The sequence below is a fragment of the Prionailurus bengalensis genome, chromosome B2 (genome assembly GCF_016509475.1).
Source record: "Prionailurus bengalensis isolate Pbe53 chromosome B2, Fcat_Pben_1.1_paternal_pri, whole genome shotgun sequence".
In the NCBI taxonomy this organism is placed as follows: Eukaryota; Metazoa; Chordata; class Mammalia; order Carnivora; family Felidae; genus Prionailurus; species Prionailurus bengalensis.
In genome coordinates, this window is record NC_057349.1 from 47,774,446 (window position 1) to 47,792,957 (window position 18,512).

Here is an 18,512-nt window from a genome sequence, read left to right on the forward strand (position 1 = left end):
CACTACATGGTGAGAAAGTCCACAACATGGTGAGAAAAAAATAAGTTTGTAGATGCCCTTTTTCCCTTCTCTATTGAAAAAGAAAGAAAGAAAGAAAGAAAGAAAGAAAGAAAGAAAGAAAGAAAGAAAGAAAGAAAGAAAGAAAGAAAGAAAGAAAGAAAGAAAGAAAGAAAGAAAGAAAGAAAGAAAGAAAGAAAGAAAGAAAAAATCATTTTCCTCTCTGCCAACTGATTATGCAGACACGTTGTTTGAAAGCTTGCATAATTTACATTAGCATGCTTAAGATCTCAGGTGACTATGCCTTTGAGGCCAGCATGCTAACCCCAGTGGGCCGATTTGATATTCTTCCCAATATCTGACCCTTTTTTCCTTGTTAATTACAGGCAGACTTCCCTGGTCTGGCCCTGGATCTGCACCTGTTTCCCATCTTTGAGCAGCTGCTAATTAGGTTGAAAATGGTGGGGCTGGGCAGTGCAGGCCACACATGCCTCATCAGGCTATTGATCAGGCTGGCATACCACACGGGCAGTAATGGAGGCTGTACAACCCAATTCCAAAATAAAAGCCATTCTTGGAGTTGCATGTTTGAATCTGAGCATACTCCAGGCTCTACACCAAATATAAAACATGTGAAAAGAAGAGACCTTTTAGTTTCAAAATAAAGTTTTTCTTTGAAATGCCAAGTAGGCCCCTAACTACTATTTGCTTCTCATTCGATTCTTTTAATTTGGAGTAAGAAAAACTAAAAAAATTTCTTTTAGGAACAAGATATGTATATTTATATGGAAATAATTTAAAAGATATATGAATACAAATTATATGTTTGACAAACTCCTTATTCTACATCCCCATTTGGCCTTGTGCATAACACAGTTACGTGGAGCTTCGCACTCCATCGTGATTTAGGGCTTGGGTAACTATGAACTTGTAAAACACTGATTACCAAAGGGACATTACAGCTCTCTATGGGTAGTTTTAGAAATGGGTAGGGGTGTTTTGGGGTTGTCATAATGATTAAGGGGTGCTACTGGCAGTTAGTGAGTGGATACCATGTATTCACACAACGATAATTTGTCCAACATCTGTTACAAACCACAAATAATGGACCAGGTTAAAATCATTTTACAAATATCTGTATCTAGAACCTAAGTCCATTTCATATATAAATAGAAAACTTTTGCAACTTTAATATACTGAATTTTAGTATCTTAAATTTTCCAAGAATGCAAATCCAGGGAAGATTAAGCTTTATTTGGTTTGAAATTTTCCTAGAGTTATTCAGTGTTTTGAAGAGCACATCACTATTCTGATATTTCAGTTACCAATAAGTCACATCATAACATTTCTTTATTTGTAGCTTCTGTATTCACAATTCTATGTACAGCTGTAGCACCTGACTACCTCACCATATCATCTGTGTAGTTGTGCCTAAGCATTTACATACTGAAAAAATATACATTATTTTTATATACTATTCCTTGGATATTACAGTTAGATGATTATATTGATTTTTTAATTACATTGATTTTTTAAAATTTATATTATCTATAATTTTCACTCAAGGACAGTAAAGAGAAGATTACAAACGATTTATCATGAAAAGGGAAGGTTGGGTCTGTTAGAACAAGAGTCACTGTCCTCAGGTAATAGGCCTGGGTACAGTTTCCAGATGAAACATGCTTTTGCTATTGACTTTGTATCTTTGGTGGCTAGTATATGATAGATAGCCAATGATTTGTTTCTTAAAATTCTGTTTTTTACTTTCCCTCCTGCCATTATCACACATTCTACTATTGTCTATGACCCACGCACATTGCCCAGCAAAGTGGCCCCAACACAGGTCTAAATGCAGAGGTCTAAACCCAAAGGTCTAAATGCAGAGAAGCCTCCAATATCCCATAAATGAGTCACAGTGTCCTTCTAACTTAGGATAAACCTCATGCTCACTCTATGTAAACATTTTAGAGGACAATAAGATGCAATACTCATCTAAAGTGCTATAAAGGTCTATTAATCTTGACCTTTCCTGAGTTCTCCTATCATATGACTCTAAATGACTAGTTCTTCACTTTGTTCTTTCAAGAAATAAAGAGACTTTATAGAAAGCCATGACATTCACCCTTGTTTGCTTCATTTCCTATATCTTAACAGTTGGGAAAATTGTAAAATTATACACAGGAAACTTTCTAAAGCACAGTCCATCAGCTTTCAAAGGGCTTTGGTTATATACTCAAAGACACATGTTGACTGTTTCTCCCTCTTATAAACTGAATTATACCTTAATTCAATTACATTTCCTATAAAAGCACTCCCATTAATAACCTCTATTAAAGTATTAAAATGGTATCTCTAATAATTCTCCTTTCATATTCATTATCTTGAATGATCTGATAATTATGGACATGATATGTTTGAATCAGTACATAAACTACCTAGAGTTATTAAAGATGAAAGTTACTAAAGGCCCATGACACTCTCATGAAGACCAGTAGAAGACTGGTTCTTAACTAAATTAGCTAGCATATTAGGACACACAGGAAAATGCAGTTCAACCTTGTCACAAAGATCCAGCTTATCTGCTCTGCCTTCTGAGTGGGAGCCTCCTCTTTGGTTCTATGTAGTGATTCCCCTAGAGTCACCTCACATAGTGCCCATAGGAGAAGAAAACGTCCTTTCCAAGGGCCCTCAACTTCTTGAATTGTGTGCCCATGTATGAACTGACTGATCATTTTGTAGTCAGAGAGATGGGCTCTGCTGATTGCCTTATTCCAATCAGAATGCATCCTTAGAGCAAGGTGTGGTTTATTACCACTTAATTTCACTGTCAAGAGTAAAAGAAATGCAGTTTCCCAGAGGAAATTTTTAGCAAATAAAGGTTCTATGGATGCTGACTGGCAAAACCAACAGATGTTCATTGTGAAGACTTTCCCCTAATTAGATTGATGATTGTTGTTTCATGTTTTAATAAAACCTTAAAAACATCAAAAAAGTATGTAACAGATTCTACAAAAACAAATTTCTACATTTCTACATTTCAAAAAAAAAAACAAGCTCTAATTTTTTTTTTTTTTTTTACAGTTTAAATGCGTATCAAATTCAAAGCATTTCTCCATGTTTGACTTCTTAGCAGAAGATAAATAATGGTGATTCGTGACATTTTTTCTTTACATATACTAGAATGAATTATCTTTGTGTACCATACTCCACATTTTTTTGCCTATTTTTTAAATATCCCTATGAAATCAAGTCATATTGAGTATTTCAGAGTATCTCTTCTTTAGAATTTGAATGAAAATTCTTGTTGCAAAGACACATTTGGAAAAAGTTGTTCTTTATAAAATGGATTAGCTAAAAATTTGCATACCCCAAATATTAACAAATAATTTGAAAAATTCACGCTTATAAAACATATAAAGACCTACTGCTTATCTTTCTCTATAGGGAAGAGTGAGTTTTGCAAATCTGTGGTTGAACCTCTTCTCACTATTCCTTTTCTAGTTCTACTTGAATTTATAATAGGTAGGCACAGACAACATAGTCATAAATACTTGTAATTTCTTCCAGTGGTCTTAGCTTCATGCTGTCTTCTTCACTGTCCTTAATTTCTTACTGTTTGGAAGACACAGCTCCAGGTCTTGTCTCTCCAATCAGGGAAATAGCCCTCTGCCTAGCAACTCACACCAAACATGTTTACGGGGAAGAGGTATCATGTAACTTCATAGCTTTGGAGTCCCTGATGCAGCCTGGTTAAATCACCTGTTAGGTTACCTAATGGTGCCACTATCTACTTAGTCAGGTATTACAAAAACTGTGTGAGTTTCCTATGTGCTCTCTACTTCATCCTAGATATATGTTCAGTCTTGAAGTCTGACTACTCAACTTTATGTCTCTTTCATCTCCATTTCTGCTACCACACCGTGGGACAAGAACCTCCTAACTGTCCTCTTGTAGACAGGCTTCACTTCTAGAATTACCACTACAAAATGCCTTCCACACTTTGTCTAGAGTTAAAGCTGTAAAATACAAATTTGAGTATAATAATCCACCACATTAATCCCTTCCAGAGCATGACAAAGCTGGAGGATAAAGCTCGACAGCTCCTGACCATTTTCATGTCCCACCAGTGCTGATTCCTTTCCCTTTCCAAGGAGAAAAACATTGCAAATTGTAGCATTTTAGGAATACACACAGTTCCTCCCAGAAAGCCACTATCTGTCATACCTTTTGGTCTTTGTTGTTTCTTCTGTCTGCAGTGCCCTCAACCTTACCATCTTACCGCTCCTTCATTATGCGATTCAAGGTGACCAAATGGGAACAGCTTTCCTTGACTCCTCCAGGCAGATTCCAGAATTTTTTCTTTGTATGTTTTCATGCTGCACCAGTTATGAGATTGTGCTGTGTTTCTTACTATGTTTATCCATTTTTAAATTAAACTATACAATTGGAGGTAAATCCTGTCTTTTTTTCTTTCTCTCTTCTTGTCGAATGTATTTTCAGAAAACAGCAGTGCATATGCAATGTAAACACTTAATAAAAGCTGCTGGGATGGAGCAATGTGGGGAAAGATGGATATTGCACTAATACATATCATTCTACGTAGCTTACTCTATAAGTCATCCCTATAAGCTGACCTCCTGTCAACTACCTCATCTTGCTTTTACCTTTCCCTATTGCCTACAACCTCTATCTAGTCAGGAAGGCTGAAGTTCACCTTATTACTAACTTACGTTATGCTACTTTATGTTACTTAGCTTTATGTTATAGCTTATGGTGATCTTCCAGCCTATGACAGTGCCCACTGTCCCTAACTGTGTCCCCACATTTAAAATAATAACAGTATTCAAGCCCCAGACTAAGTGCTACCTCTTGTATAAAGTCATCCACCAGCCATCAAATCCTCTGCAGTGGTTGTCTTTTAGAAGTGATCAACCCCAAAAGAACAAGTCAATGATATCAATAATTAAATCACACAAGTAAGAAAATTCTTAGGTCAAGATTTCTTTTTATATCTCCCTGATGCAGGTTAGTTTACTGCAAAAATATTCTTTCTTCTCAAATACCACATAACTTTCTGCATGATGCTACTGCATGTATCTATTGTAGCATAATGACCATTTTATATATGTATTCTTTTTCCCTCTTGTATGAACCCTAAATCGGCAGCCCCCAGAAATCAGAAACGATGCTTCTTTATATTGTCAGGGTGTTACACAGTACCTAATGCACAGTAAACTGTTAATGAATGCATGTACTCACCACTCTTTATATGGCGATATGGTCTGTTAAACAGAGATTGTTTTCCTAATTTGTCCTAGTAGCACTAATACCTAGCATAGAGCCTTCCATACAGTGAGTTGAATGGATTAATTGTTGAATGAATGGGAAAATTACTTATATATCAATAAGTAGTTAGTCATAACTGTTTCCCATGTTTTTGTGATCTGCGAACCTATCGCATTCAATCATAATGTTAAAACTACACTAATACTAGTATAAATACCAACAGCTTCTACACATATATGCACATAGAGAGAGAGATGGTACATGAAATGGCGAGCACAGACAGGATGATTCTAGGAGAGTAACAAAACCTGATCAGGCACACTACTGCAAATTCACTACTGCAAATTCAACTTTGCATGCTTTACAAAACAGAAAGAGATCACAATCTACTAAGTACAGCAACTCCACCTGCCATTCCAAAAGAAATATACCCTCCTTTAGTCTCAGTCCCCATATTCCTATCCTATGATAGATGTCTTGCTTTGTTAAAAAGGATGCTCATCTTTAAGGTTATATACGTTTCATACAGCATGGCCCTTAAGGGCAAACCACTACTTTGTCTGAGCCTCAGTAGGAACTGGAGTTTCAATGTTGGAGGAAAAGATAATATATGCTATATTGTTTTCCAGTGTGGCACCTTATTAGGAGATTTTCACGGGTAACTAAGAAGCAGTTTTTGTCTGAATGCTGCAGAATATGTTATTCCATTGATTAGAGTAAGAAGCACAGGGCTACAAGCACAGAACTATGAAATGCGTTGAGAAAGAGAAGCCATTGGAGACAGGAAAAATAGCCAGAGGATTAAGAGGAGAATCAACAAATGTCAGTGTCACAAAAGCTAAAAAGTGAAGTATTTCTAAGGAAATAAGTGATTAACAACTTTCAAATTCAGCAGAGATCTAGTGAGGATATTAAGATCACCAAGTCTTATTCAAAGCAAAGTTCTGATTAGCCTTGTTAATGGTAGTGTAAGTAAAACCACAGAGTATTTTTTCTCTTCAGTGATGGGCATGTGAGACATATATAATATATAACATAATAATACACACATGAGCGGTGCCTGGGTGGCTCAGTCGGTTAAGCGTCCGACTTCGGCTCAGGTCATGATCTCGCGGTTCGTGAGTTCAAGCCCCGTGTCGGGCTCTGTGCTGACAGCTCAGAGCCTGGAGCCTGTTTGAGATTCTGTGCCTCCCTCTCTCTCTCTCTGACCCTCCCCCATTCATGCTCTGTCTCTCTCTGTCTCAAAAATAAATAAATGTTTAAAAAAATACATACATGAAAGAGTATTTCTGTAAATATCCTACTTTGTCAATTAATAAAAATAGAATAATTTCTGTCTGGAAAAAAAGATTCTGTTTTGAATTCCTCAAGGTAGGAGTGAGATCAGCCCAAACAGACATAAGGCAGTTTCAGGGATATATAGAAGACAATAGACATGAGATGAGTCAAGAACTGGGAAGTAAAACTATAGCAAGAAATAGCAGCTTCCCTGACACATAAGTAGGTACTGAGAAAATTTATGTGGAGTTCATGGTGAAAGGGAACCTAGAACTTAGAGGATTGGAAGTAAAAACGTCTTTTAAAAACATTCTGCACAATCATGCCTGGAGCTTATAAAATGAGTTTGGATTGCTAAAAAGTAAGTCCATGATCAGACCAGGAGGTAACATCCTTATAAAGAATTTGCCCAACTATTAGAAGTCACTCTTGGATATACTCGACTCACAGGAACAAAGGAAACAAGAAAAAAAAAAAAAAAACCAGTGAAGGAGAAAGTTGAACTCAAACAGTGTTGCTTTCTCATCCTCCGTCTTGAGGAAATTGGTGCCGGAAGTTCAAAGTGCCCTGAAGGCGGCTTTAACTTACCTGACCAGTCCTCACCCCAGGGATCGCCTCAGGTCCTGCTGACCTAGGCAACTGTTTGAGGGTCAACCTTCCATGCAACTCAAATGTTCTTGAAGAAGCCCTCCTGTGTATTCAAGTGGACAGCAATTGTTTTCCTCTCTCTCAGCTTGCTTTTCTCTCACAGTTGTTTGTTCTTTAATGGTCATGACTTGGTTTGTGCTGCTGGCAAAGATAGGTCCTCCAGAGGGTGAATTAAGGTAAGACTATGGTATTTGGTCCTTCCCTCCTGGGGCAGTAACAAGTGCCTCTCTGTTTGTTTGTCATTTTCATGGTGATACTCTGCCAGGCTCTAGCATTATAGGCTGTTGAACTGACCCTGTATATTCATGGAAATCAGAATTCCAATTAATAGGACAGTTGTTATTTTTCTAAGAGTCAATAGTACTGCAGATATTGGGCTCAGTTTGGTTGGTTGGTTATCAGGGAAGTAGAATGGAAGAGAAATGGGGGAAATAGAGGATTTGGAAAAGAGGATTTGCATGGGAGAATCTGTTTCAGAAACCCCAATCCCTGAAATGCAGACTGACTTCCGTGCGTGTTTCCACAACACTAAGCACTGTGACCTGAATTATTTTTTTAATATATATTGGAGGAGAAGGCAACATTTATATGCCTAATATAGTAACAGGCACTCCTGGAGGAGTTTATTTTTGTATAATAATAAAAAATGATATAGGGTCCACAAAAATCTTTAAAATGTCAACATTATATAAAATGTAAAATCCATAATGCAATCTGCTTCAGATTAGCTGGAAAAACAATACAGCCTATTTGAACAGCTAGGCTTCATTTCCTGTATGCATCAGTTATGCTGGCTCTGTTCCGAGGGAACAACAGGTAAGTGCCCTCAACCTCTATGGTGCGACCCTCTGCCAGAGCTCAGGGGCCACCTGGGTCTGGCATTCCCCCCAGGGAGGGAATAAGGTGGTAGGCTGGGGTGGGGGGAGCTGTCCTTTGCACTAGGGGCCATGAGCCAGCCCATGGCACCTGTGTGCTCTAAGACAGCAAATTCTGTGTTTATTAGAACATCACCACTGCTGCACCAAGGGCACACACATCTTCGGGGGGACTTGGAATTCCCAAGAATGGCCTTTGAGAAATGCTGGCAATAATTTCTTTAAATTCCATCTCTTAGTTTTCCATGGAAACATCAAGAAACCATGAACAACTCTAGTAATGCAGTTTACCTGCCATTTCCTCCATGAAGGCCTTACTGCCAAGGACATGTTGGACCAAAAAATTAATGAAGTTTTGTCTTCCAATGATAAGGATGCCTTCTATGTCGCAGACCGGGGAGACTTTCCAAAGAAACATCAGAGATGCTTAAAAGCTTGTCCTTGGATCACCCCCTTTTATGCAGTCAAATGCAATGATAATAGAACCATAGTGAAGACGCTCCTTGCCAGAGGGACAGGATTTGATTGAGCCAGCAAGACTGAAGTACAATTGGTACAGAGTCTCCAGGTGCCTCTAGAGAGGATTATCTATGCAAATCCAAACAAGTGTCTCAGATTAAGTATTCTGTCAATAATGGGAGTCCAGATGATGATAGTGAAATCAAATTGAGGGAAGGTGCCAGGGCACATCCAAAGGCAACGTTAGTGTTGCAGACTGCCACTGATGATTCCAAAGCAGTCTGTTGCCTCGGTGTTAAATCTGGTGCCACACTCAAAACCAGCAGGCTCCTTTTGGGGCAAAAGAGCTCCACATTGATGTCATCGGTGTCAGCTTCCATATGGAAGTGGCTGTACTGATCCTGAGACCTTCATGCAGACCATCTCTGATACCCGCTATGTCTTTGACATGGGAGCTGAGGTTGGTTTCAACATGTTTCTGCTTGATATCGGTGGTGGCTTTCCTGGATCTGAAGATGTAAAGCTTAAATTTGAAGATATCACCAGTGTTATCAACTCAGCACTGAACAAGTATTTGCCGTCAGACTCAGGAGTGAGAATCATAGCTGAGCCCAGCAGACGTTATGTTGCATCAGCTTTCATGATCACGGTTAATATCATTGCCAAAAAACTCATATTAAAGGAATAGACACGCTCTGATGATGAGATGAGTCGAGTGAACAAATCTCTATGTATTACATGAATGATGGGGTATATGGATCATTTAATTGCATTCTTATGATCATGCACACATGAAGCCCCTTATGCAGAGAGACCCAAACCAGATGAGATGAGAAGTATTATTGAACCAGTGTATGGGGACCGACATGTAACAGCCTTGATAGCATTGTTGAGCACTGTCACTTGCCCAAGATGCATGCAGACAAGTGGATGCTTTTTGAAAACATAGGTGCTTACACTGTTGCTGCTGCTTCTACTTTCAGTGGGTTCCAGAGGCCAACTATCTATGTGATGTTGACACCAACATGGCAACTGATACAACCATGACTTTCCACTAGAAGTACAAGAGCAGGATATCAGCACTCTACCTGTGTCCTGTGCTTGGGAGAGAGGGATGGAGCATTCTCCTCTTGCCTGTTTTACTCAGCATTAACAAGTACGTGCCACTCCTGTAACTGTTAGATGCAAGTTTAGCTTGAATTATGAGATTTGGGGGAACTGTTGAACTTAATCACTGCTATTTTTGCGATGTCTTTGTAAGTAGGGTTGGCATGGATGCAGCAATAGAGAACTCTAGGAGATGGAGTCACTTATGTGTGTTCCTATGGAAACCATTTGGATATTTGTTTCATCTGGATTTTTATTCATTTGTTGAACATGCTACTAAAGAGTGCCTCCCAGCAGCTGAGCAAGCGTTTGTAGCTTGTACATTGGCAGAATGGGCCAAAAGCTTAGTGTTTTGACCTGTTTTAAAAATAACGTACCTTGGGGAGCCTGAGTGGCTCAGTTGGTTAAGTGTCTGACTTGATTTTGATTCAGGTCATGATCTCACAGGTTGTCAGAGCACAACCTGCTTAGGATTCTCTCTCTCTCTCTCTCTCTCTCTCTGCCCCTTCCCCACTCACTTTTCCTTGCTCTCTCTCTCTCAAAAATAAACATTTTTTAAATAAAACAATAAAGTATCTTGAAATTAAAAAAACTTAAAACAACAAATATATTCATGTACTCTTGCCTCCAAGTGTGAGATAAATACAAACTATCACTTCTGCTAAAAAAGAAAATAAAATATATTTCCAAATGAGTGAAGGCATAGTGAGGTCTTTAATGACACATCAGGTGACCACATGCCCCAGTGTGTCTGGGACAGCCTCAACTTACCCTTGTTCCCCAGCATAATTATACATAGAACTCCTTCCATTCTCTAATGTATTGTAGTTTGGACAATAAATTACATGCATGTCCTATAAAATAAGCCTTCTTTAAATGACTGTAGACATCAAAACTTCCCACAAAAGTACAATTTTGGCCCATTATCTTTACTCTTATGTAGTTTCCATGAATACATAAAATTCAATAAGATCTAACTTTATCCTCTCTCAGTTTAAGTCCTTATAAAGTTTTTATAGATTTAAATTATAACCATTTCACTTTTAAAAAACAGAAAAGACACAGTCGATGTGGAGAAATCAGGACACTTGTACATGATAGTGGGGATGAAAAAAAAATGGTGGCACTGCTTTGGAAAATAGTCTGGAAATTCTTCAAGTAATTAAACAAACTTACCGCATGACCTAGTAATCCCATACCTAGGCATCTAGCCAAAAGAAACAGAAACATATTTCCACAAAAAAATAGCATCATATTCATAATTGCCAAAAGGAAACAATTCATCTACTGATAAGTAGATAAACAGAATGTGGTATATCCATACAACAGCATATTTTTCAGCCATAAGAAGGAACAAAGTACTGATTGATATGTGCTGAAACATGGATAACCTTAAAAACACTATGCTAAATGAAAGAAACTAGTCTCAGAAGATCTGTTCTAGCATTCCATTCACATGAGATATCTAGAAAAGGCAAACCTAGAAAAGAAAGAAGATTAATGGCTACTTAGTGGTGGGGGTGTGATGGGAGATAGGGGAGTGGTAGATAAAGGGTTTGGGTTTTTTTTTTTTTGAGGTAATGAAATGTTCTGAAGTTGTACAGTTTGCACACAACTGTGAATATAATAAAAGGCATTGAACGCTACACTTTAATGGGGAATTGTATAGTACTTAAATGATATATCAATAAAGCTATTAAAAAGAAAAAGAATAAAAAATAGTACTATACGGAATGGCAACCACTCATCACTAATAATAACAACCAATATTTATGGAGAATTCACTCCCTGGCAGACACTGTGTCTACTGTCTTATATTATCCACGAACCTTCACAAAAGATCTATGACATTCTGGAATTATACCCATTTTAAATATAAAACATTCTTTTTTAATTTTTTTAATGTTTATTTATTTTTGAGAGAGAGAAAGACAGAGACCGAGTGAATGAGGGGCAGAGAGAGAGGGAGACATAGAATCTGTGCTGTCAGCACAGAGCCTAACATAGGGCTCGAATCCATGAACCATGAGATCATGACCTGAGCTGAAGTCAGATGTTTCACCAACTGAGCCACTCAGGCACTCCAGAATACAAAATGTTAAGTAAATTGCCCATGATCACAAGAGTCCTGGAAGATGACAACGAGTTTCCAAACCTTCAAAGCCTAAGCTTTTAGCCACACACTGAACTGCCAACCATTCAAGCAAACTAAATGATACCACAGTGTGAGTAGCTTATCAGATCCAGTTCCCTCTGGACAGAGAAACATTCCAACTTCAGAGAAGTAGAGGATAGTTGGAGATGTGTAACTCCAAAGGTACACCTTAGTTCCGTCCTCCTTACCTACAGCCAGCCTTGTGATTACACCCTATGACATTACTGAACTTTGCCTCAGTTTGGAGCCTGCTTTTGAGCAGCAAGTACATGGAAAACACACCTTGTTTCCACATGTCAGAAAGAACTTAGAGCAGCAATGAGTTCAAAACCCAAATTGAGCTCTTGGACTTACTTCTCTGTTGCCATGGTCCTTCCATTACCAACTTAATTATCTTGCTTTTCTTGTTTGAGCTCCCTCTCATTTTCTCTTCCACTGGCCACCTGTTTCGGTTACATAGAAAACATTACAGTTTAGGTCTTCACTCTTGGCCTGGTCTTTGTATGCAGGATATATACATATATTTGGAAATATTTAGAGTATTTATTTGAAACAAATTTTAAAAAATGAATTAATACCTTCGGCCAACTTAAATGAAAATTAACAATGAAGCAAAAGATAAAGTATATAAATGACAAAATGGGTGGGTCTTTTCCTTAAATGACTTGAAAGAACTTAATCAAGACATTTATATTTACATAGTGTTAAAAGCTGGCTCTTTGTTCTTTGAGGAATAATACTGTATGCACATGATAAAAATTAAATCATGCAGGACAGATGATTTTTCAACAGTTAAAGCATCACTGATAGGTCAAAGGGTGTAAATAGGAATCTGAGAGAAGCAATGACACCTAACTCTGCGTGTCAGACTATTCCAGCACAGACCTCAATCCCTTTTGGAATTATTTCTCATATAAGATTCAATAAATGACAGGTTCAGGAACAAATGGAGAATCCAATGACTCTTTGTCTACCAGGAATCATTAACCAGCCAGAACATACTGGTACTCACTCTCCAAGAAGAATGTTTGTGTGTGTGAGTATGTATGAGTTGAAAAGAAAGTAAAGAGAAATAGAATCTTCTATTCATTACCTGAATACTTTCACTGAACAGCCATATAAGGGCCTTTAAGATCCAAAGGATATAATAGTGCTTTGGATCTATCAGTGCTGTTCAACTATGCATATGGTGCTTCCTCCACCATGGAAAACTGATTAGCAGTTTCCTAAAATGTTCAACATAAATTTACCATACAACCCAATAATTCCACTCCTAGGTATCTAATGAAGAGAAATTAATACATTTGTGTGCATAAATACCTGTATTTATTGTCACAGCTGCATCATTTATAATAGCCAAAACATGTAAACAACCTAAATGCTCATCCACTGGTGAGTGGATAAACAGAATTGGTATATCCATACAGTGGAATATTATTCATTCATGAAAGGGAATGAAGAACTTATGTGCCTTGCAACATGGATGAACCTTGAAGACACGATGCTAAATGAAATAAATTAGTCACAAAAGTACAACATATTGTATGATTCACTTATATAACATGTCCAGAAAAGACAAAATCTGCAAAGACAGAAAACAGATTAGTGGCTGCCTAGGATGAGAGGCAACAATAGCAAATAACAGCAAATAGCCATTAGTTGTTTTTGTTTGTTGGTTGGTTGGTTTGTATGTTTTTAGGGGAATGGGATTGCTCTAATATTAGATTGTGGTTATGAGTATAACAACTCTATGAATTTATTTTTGTATGTTTTTTTTTAATTTTTTTTTTCAACATTTATTTATTTTGGGGACAGAGAGAGACAGAGCATGAACGGGGGAGGGGCAGAGAGAGAGGGAGACACAGAGTCGGAAACAGGCTCCAGGCTCTGAGCCGTCAGCCCAGAGCCTGACGCGGGGCTCGAACTCACGGACCGCGAGATCGTGACCTGGCTGAAGTCGGACGCTTAACCGACTGCGCCACCCAGGCGCCCCTATTTTTGTATGTTTTTAGGGGAATGGAATTGCTCTGATATTAGATTGTGGTTATGAGTATTTACAACTCTATAAATATATTTTTAAAAATCACTGAATTGTACACATAAGAGAATTGAATTATATGGTATGTAAACAATACCCCAATAAAGCTGTTAAAAATCAGTCAATATACCCTATCACATTAAGAAAATAAAAGAAGAAATCAATACATTCAGAGAAGGTAGATGACAAAATTCAGTATCGGATGAATAATTTTAAAATTAACTTTCAAAATTTGTCTCCCTAAGAGCCAGATTCCATGCAACCAAAAGGATGGTACATCAATTAAGATAGAATAAGTTATTCTCTGCTAACAGAAAACCCCAAAATTTCAGTGGCTTAAGACAGCAAAAGTTTATTTCTCTCTCAGACTAAAAGGCCAACAGATGTCATCAGTAGGGATTGGGGGATAGAAGAGGACTATATTAACCTTGGTGCTCAAAAGCCAACTCTAATGGAAGAGTCATCTTAATACATATTTCCAACATTTCCAGAGAAGTATAAGAAAACATGGGATATCATGCCCTGCCTCATGGCTTCTTCTTGGAAGTGAAACACATCACTTCTCACATCTCATTGGCCAGAGTAAGGCACATGACCATAGTCAAAATAGTCTAGAGAAATGCAAAGCTACCATACATTCAGCAGGAGGAAAAATATTTATAAACAGCCCTCATAATTACTACAATGAGATAAACCTGAATCTTTCCATTAAGTTACCTACATCTGAGTGGAGTGCAAGCTAGCTCAGAACCCACTAACAAAGAACATGGTAGGTTAAGAAAAGCAGATATGTTGGGCTGGGGGACACATGATCGGTATTTATATTTAACAAGTTGATACTTTAACAGGAAATCTGGAAAGCATGGTGAAGCCCTAGATATTAAAGATTTAAAGCAATATTTTAAGATAGACTTACATCTTAGGACTTAAGAGTTATGCTTCAGTAGCTGTGAAGACTTTAATGGAAAAAAATTCTACAATATTAATAGGCAGGATATTGCTAGAGTAATAGTGTGCCTTTGCCCAGGCTGAGGCCTGGTCAGTTAAAAAATAGGACTATAAAAATAGCAGTGGAGTCCAGAACTTGGTTTAAACATTAAAATCATTCAGTAAATGTTGAATTTTATTACAGCTGTCTCTATATCACTTGAAAAGGTCATATGAATTCATATCTTTATTTTCTTAACTATTTGATAATGGTGATCTACCCACCCCAAGTACTACCTATAAAAAAAAATGGAAAGTATGGGAGGAGGAGCCAAGATGGCAGAACAGCATGAAAGGTTTTTTTTGTATCTTGCATCCATGAAATATAGCCAGATCAGAACTAAACCATCCTGGACATCTAGAAAACTGATTTGAGGATTAACACAAAACTCTGCACAACCTGAACCACAGAACTCAGCAGGTACGCAGTGCAGAGAGGTGAACTGGGGGACAGAGAAGCCGTGGAGGGCATGCAGCTGTTTTTGCTTGAGGAGAGAGGATGGAGATGGGGGGAGAGTACCAGAAAAGTGCCCCCAAACAAAAGAAGCTGGAGAGAAAGTGGAAAGGTAGAAACAGCTGCAAGTACTGAACTAAAAAGGAAGAAAGGAGAAAGGAGAGGGTTTAAATTCCATTAAGACTCTAAATAGGGGGAGTCCAAAGTCTGAAACTCCACAGTTGGATACCCAGCGCTGCTCTGGTGGGAAGGGTGAATCACCAGGAGCAGAGTGAGGTCTGGGGGTCCTCAGGCCACAGGGGGGAGGAGGCTCCCCTGCTGGAAGGACATTTGGTAGAGGCTATGCAGCCCCACCACAAACAAAGGTGCTAGCAGACCCAAGAGAACAACCACATTCGCTGGTGTGGGAACAACATTGTTAAGGGTGAAACCCGGTGCCAGATGTGTGTTGAGATTTTCCATAATCCCTGAAACACTGCTGCTACACGATTGCGTGAACATTTTCTGGGGCAGGTTGGCACCCAGACACAGTCTCTGGGCATTGGCAACAGCACAGTCCTATGAATGTTCCTGGCTGTGGCTGGCACCCAGCTATTGCTCAGTGAGACCCTCCCCCAGAAGGTCTGGGCAGGTCAAACGTGTAGTCCCTCAGAAGGGAGGGGTCAGGAAACACAGGTGCATCTGAGATAAAACACAGCAGGGAGGTGCCACCTGGCAACTTGAAGGCTTGGTCATGGACAGTGTAAAAGCAGGGAGTGGACAGAAGCCAGACATAAAGGACAGGTGCATGATTGCTGATCAGGGAGAATACAGTTCTAACACTAGAGACTGGGTAGCTGGGTGACACCATTTTCACCCCTCCCACGCATGGGTATACACACCTACAAGCGTGACAACAATCCACCCAATAAGCTAAGCAGTGCCATCTACTGGGGAACAGAACCATTACACTAAGCCCCGCCCAACTAGGCCAAACTGGCTCTTCAAGAACACCACAAGTCTCTCTGCCTGCTTAGTTTAGAGACTATAAAGTGCTTTGTAGTTTGACTTGTAGGGGAAAATGATGTAATTTCAATTATATTTCAGTCTGTTCACTCACTGGTCCATCTGTTCAATTTTCTTTTTTCTCTTTTTCGTGTCTTTTTCTTGAATACAGAAAGAGAAAAAAATTATTTTTATTTGAAATTTCTATTAAAATATTTTTATTTAATTTTTTCTACTGTATTTTTTACTTTTTTGTAAATTTTTCAAATTCTATTTTATTTCCTTAATTTCATTTTATTCTATTTTATTCATTTTTTTGAATTTTCAAACAGTTTCCTTTTATTTTTTTCCTTTTTTCTCTAATCTGTCAAGCTCCATTCAACAACCAGACCAAAACACACCTAGGATCTAACATCATTTATTTGATTCTTTTGTGTGTGTGTGTGTGTGTGTGTGTGTGTGTGCGCGCGCACGCGTGTGTGTGCGTGTGTGTTGTTTAGTTTTTCAATTTTACTTTTTTTTACTTTATTAATTCCTTTCTTCCTTCAAAACCATGAAACAAAAGAATTCACCCCAAAAGAAGGAGCAGGAAGAAATAACAGGAAATGACTTAATCATCACAGATACAATCAAGATGTCTGAACCAGAATTTAGAATCACGATAATAAGAATACTGGCTGGAGTCGAAAATAGATTAGAATCCCTCTCTGCGGAGACAAAAGAAGTAAAAGCTAGTCAGGATGAAATAAAAAAATGCTATAACTGAGCTGCATTCTAAAATGGATGCCACAGTGGCAGTGATGGAAGAGGCACAGCAGTGAATCAGTGATATAGAGGACAAACTTAAGGAGAATAATGAAGCAGAAAAAAAGAGGGAGACGAAGGCAAAAGAGCACAATTTAAGAATTAGAGAAATCAGTGACTCATTAAAAAGGAACAACATCACAATCATAGGGGTCCCAGAAGATTAAGAGAGAGAAAAAGGGGTAGAAGCATTATGTGAACAAATCATAGCAGAAAACTTTCCTAACCTGGGGAAAGACACAGACATCAAAATCCAAGAAGCACAGAGGGATCCCATTAGATTCAACAAAAAACAACCATCAGCAAGGCATATCATAGTCAATTCATAAAATACTCAGGCAAGGAGAGAATCATGAAAGCAGCAAGGGAAAAAAAGTCCTTAACCTACAAGGGAAGGCAGATCAAGTTTGCAGCAGACCTATCCACAGAAACTTCACAGGCCAGAAAGGAGAGGCAGGATATATTCAACATGCTGAATCAGAAAAATATGCAACCAAGAATTCTTTATCCAACAAGGCTGTCACTCAAAATAGGATATTAAAAATTTCCCAGACAAACAAAAACTAAAGGAGTTCATGACCATTAAACCAGCCCTGCAAGAAATTTTAAGGAGGACTCTCTGAGGGGAGAAAAGATGGGGGGAAAAAAAAGACCAAAAGCAACAAGGACTAGAAAGGACCAGAGAACACCACCAGAAATTTCAACTCTACAAAAGAGATAATGGCAATAAATTCATATCTTTCAGTACTCACTCTAAAGGTCAGCAGACTAAGTGCTCCAAGCAAAAGACATAGGGTAACAGAATGGATAAGAAAACAAGATGCATCTATATGCTCTTTACAAGAGACCCACTTTAGACCTAAACACACCTTCAGATTGAAAGTAAGGAATGGAGAACCGTGTATCATGCTAATGGTCAACAAAAGAAAGTTGGAGTAGCCATACTTATATCAGACAATCTAGACTTTATAATAAAGACTGTAACAAGAGATGAACAAGGGCATTATATCATAATTAAGGGGTCTATCCACCAAGAAGACCTGACAATTGTAAACATTTATGCTCCAAATGTGACAGCATACAAATATATAAATCAATTGATCACAAACATAAAGAAATTCATTGATAGTAATACCATAATAGGAGGGGACTTCAACACCCCACTTACAGCAATGCACAGATCATCAAAACAGAAAATCAACAAGGAAACAATGGTTTTGAATAACACACTGTACATTCAGAACATTTTATCCTAAAGCAGAGGAACATTCTTCTCGAGTGCACAAGGAATGTTCTCTAGAATAGATCACATACTGGGTCACAAATCAGTCCTCAACAAGTACAAAAAGCTCAAGATCATACCATGCATATTTTCAAACCTAATTTGCTGTGAAACTCAAAATCAACCACAAGAAAAATTTGGAAAGGTAACATACTTGG

General features: G+C 38.2%; 1 pseudogene; it reads left to right on the plus strand.

Moving 5' to 3' along the window:
* Positions 1 to 8,258: 8,258 nt before the first annotated feature.
* On the plus strand, positions 8,259 to 9,696 carry LOC122490467 (annotated as a pseudogene).
* The last annotated feature ends 8,816 nt before the right edge of the window (positions 9,697 to 18,512 follow it).